This window comes from Monodelphis domestica, chromosome 1 (genome assembly GCF_027887165.1).
Source record: "Monodelphis domestica isolate mMonDom1 chromosome 1, mMonDom1.pri, whole genome shotgun sequence".
Taxonomy (NCBI): domain Eukaryota; kingdom Metazoa; phylum Chordata; class Mammalia; order Didelphimorphia; family Didelphidae; genus Monodelphis; species Monodelphis domestica.
In genome coordinates, this window is record NC_077227.1 from 170,173,147 (window position 1) to 170,176,774 (window position 3,628).

The window sequence follows — 3,628 nt, forward strand, 5'->3', positions numbered from 1 at the left end:
AAAAGAAAGGAGAGACATCTCCATTCAGAAACGAGGTTGAGAGAAATTCTGCTAGGGAAAAAAGAGTTTGTCTACAATTAGATTAGATCTAAACTGGATAATTGAGCAGATTGCATTTATTTTTGGTTTATCTGGTAGACTTCTAGGTCTTTTATTATAGTTAACATCCAAGTAAGTGATTCTAAGCAGATATGTATTCCTTTCTTTGTACTCTGTATACTGTAAGCACTTAGCTCAATAAATGCCAATGTCTCTCCTCTATTCCATGAATCACCCAAAGTAATTCTCAAAGCCAGTGGATAAAGTCAGTACAATTAAATTTTTTATAGGTGGCCTCTAAGAGTAGAAATAAAGATAATTGTTTGCTAAATTTTTATGCTTTTGTGACCAGGAATATCCCATGGTTCACTCTGAAAGTTATGATTTAAATCAAATCTGTGCCTCTTATGCTCTAGTTCCCTATTCATATTTGCATTTTTAGTTCTAATATCTATAATAGAATCCTGGCATTTAAAATGGAGGATTAGCAACAATTTAGTCCAACCTTCTCATTTTATAGATGATAAAATTCAGATTGACAAAAGGAAGAGATTAGCCTAAAGTCACATGGTTAGGAAGTGACAGAGTGCGGACTTGAATCTCTCATCACCAAGCCAATCGCCTTTTTTTTCTTATATCATCTTTCCAGGCACTGCTTCTGCATGAACTCTAAACTATATAAATATGTCACTGGCCTCAAAGAGAATTAAATTTTATGTCAGTCCGGGAGAAGGAACCTCCGAGGTCTTCACTCCCTACCCGAGCTTTAAACCCTTCCAGTTGGTCCTCAAACCCAGAGTCAGTCCTGCTCCCAGCGAGCGCCTGTGTTCTGGTCCATCCCAGCGCACGCACTGGGAGCCAGGGAGAAGCCCAGGAGCACGAGCTTGCGCGTGCTCGCCACAGTCCAGCCCCTTCTTCCTCTTCTCTCTAGTGGTAGGTGGCGTTGCTGCGGCTTGTCCACCTCTTCCCTCCCTCTCTTCCTCCTCTGGCTCCACCCCTCCTCCCCCTTCCCGCCTTCTCTCTCTTTCCCGCTACGGTTCCTAACCCGGGTGTGAGGTTATTGAACGAGTCTAGAAGCGATTCGGCCCCGCCGGGACATGGCACCATCCCCGGTGGAGGTGTTTGAACTTCCGGAGGATGAGGTGAGGGGTCCCCTTTGCCCCCACCCTCTGCCCCCCGGGGAAGTTGAGGTCCTTGGTTGTGGATCGCTCACTTCTTGCTTCTCTGGGGAGAATGGGAGTTAGGGGGGCGGGGCCCGTGGAGGGCTGGTTCTTGAGCGTTAAAGTGCTTAGCCCTGAGCCTCTGCACCCTGCTCCTCCAACCCCAATCCCCCCCACCCCCTTCTAACCCCAAATGGGAGACCTGGGGTAGGGGATGGGGCAGGGAAGGAGGGGCCCGGGAGAGTGCGGGATGCCAGCGAGCGCGCCCCCTGTTGGGCCTGGGAAGTTCTCCTATGTGGCCTGGGGCGGAGTTGGATAGGGGGGTGGGTGGGAAGCGGAAGATGAACTCGGGAATTATAGTGCATTTCAGATCATTTCGAGCATCCCAGTCCATAGCCAGGCGCTGCCTGCGGCCGGGCAGACATTAATTTTTATGAGCTTGGCTCTCGTCCAAGTTAGAGTTGGACTTTAAAGCTGAACAAGACTTTTGAGTTACTATCTCAAGACGACTTCAAGTTTTTTTCCTTCTTTATCTGAACTGTTTATTTTCCTCTTGTTTTGGTTTCAGGATGGTAGTGATTATCTATTTAGATGATTGAATAACCAGTGTTAATGTGGAAAACAGTTTTTGTCCTTTATTTTTTCGATTTCACGGAAATTTAAACTCACTGAAACCCTTTAATCAGAATGTTGTTAAGAAGATCTTTATGTTTTCTACATCTATATGTGTTTAAAAAGAAAATTAGGTTTTGTCCATTCTGAACCTGACCCGGGTGCTGATGTTCTATATTCTTGCTACCTCTTAGTTTATGATTAAGGTCAGTTAGGTTTTACTTTCCTTCAAATAGCTGGTGGGAAAAAGTTGTAAAATGTTATGTGAAGTATGACTTATTCTGCATTAAATCTTAGAAATATAATGTGTAACTGCTAAGAATGATAGCCTGAAACTTTTCACTTACTACCATTTAGATTCAGATTTAGACAAATAGTTATTTGGCTGTGTTAATGCTAGCAACATAGATTGGAACAAGTTGTGAAGATTTTATATCTTTCAATAATTTTTTGAGAGGACATATTTTGTAGAAAGAGACATTCCTTCTTGTCTCAGTTTGCTGTTTCTCCTATCTTCTATGTAAGTCCTTTGTAATGTTTAATAAAAAAATAATGATTGTAATAAAAATAAATAAACATTTATTAGCATAATGTCTACAAGGTAAGCCTTGGAACCAGGAAGAACTCATTTAAAATCATTTTTCTGACACTTTCTAGTTGTGTGACCCTGGACAAATCACTTAAACTCAAAGTTCCCCCCAAAACTCTTTAAGACTAAATTGGAGAGATGGTGAAGGCCTGTGTTGGCAGGAGTTTTGTAATTGGAAATTCCCTCTGCCAATAAAATCTCAGGTTCAGTCTTTATCTCTAACAATTTTAGTTTGCAGTGTCTTGATAACAGAGAACAATGCCTTTAATTCTTTCTAAATATAATTTGATTAAAGGTGGATTATTCCTTGGGAATGTAATATTTAATGGGAAAGGAAATGGAGGATTGGAAAAATGGGGGATAAAGGGAGGTTTATAGTAGGATATGGAGGAGTCGAGGGGAGAGCCTTCCCCCACCAACTGTCAGTCTTGTTTCCTTTCCACAGGAAAGATTGAAGGAAAAAGGAGAAGGACACAACAGGATAAGAGATGGGTAATGTTATGGAAGCAGCTGACATGAGCTTGGACAGACTTTGGTAGATAGCGGAAGACAGAAGGTCAATGGAGTCACAAAGAGTTGGACATGAATTAATAATAAAATTTGATTTCTTCTCATAGTTGTAGAGTAATCATTTCTATATGTTGACTTTCTCATTGCAGTTTCAATTTTGATATATCACAGGTCATCATGAGAAGTAAAATGGGAATTTTTTGAACATTGTACCAGCAGACAAGACACAAAAAATTTAGAAACTCAGAATGCACACTTAACCCAAAATGTACAATAAGATACTGTAAATAGCCCATTGTGTGTATGTGTGTGACTCAGAAGATCATGAGAACAATTGTCCTGCTAGCTTTAGAGGATGGATCTTGGGTAATTCTGAGGTAGACATGCATTGCATGTTGGTAGGCCTAGAACTCTCTGAGAGCCAGAGATTTGTTGTTCAAAACCAAATTTTAGATGTTCAGATTGTCAATGTTTAAATGTTTAAAAAGGTCCTTTTTCCAAAGCTCCTCTCCTTTTCTGCCGACTCTTCATTAGTGATATCTGTGCTTTTCAGGTTAGTTGCTTCTTCCTCAGAACAATTAAAACCCCCCAAATTTGGAATATCTGGCCTTATGCTCTAGTTGCCTACTACTGCCTGCCTTAGTGGGTTAGCCAAGGCTAATTTGGTTTGCTCCCATGCCTCTTGACACCTCTGTAATACAGTTGGATAGAGTAACCT

The 3,628-nt window shown here is 41.3% G+C and overlaps 1 long non-coding RNA gene across 1 annotated transcript; it reads left to right on the top strand.

Annotated features, from left to right (window-relative positions):
- Window positions 1-905: 905 nt before the first annotated feature.
- Window positions 906-3,016, top strand: LOC103100605 (uncharacterized). Its single transcript, XR_460695.2, has 2 exons — window positions 906-1,181; window positions 2,846-3,016. It is a non-coding gene; the product is annotated as an uncharacterized LOC103100605 (long non-coding RNA).
- Window positions 3,017-3,628: the final 612 nt, after the last annotated feature.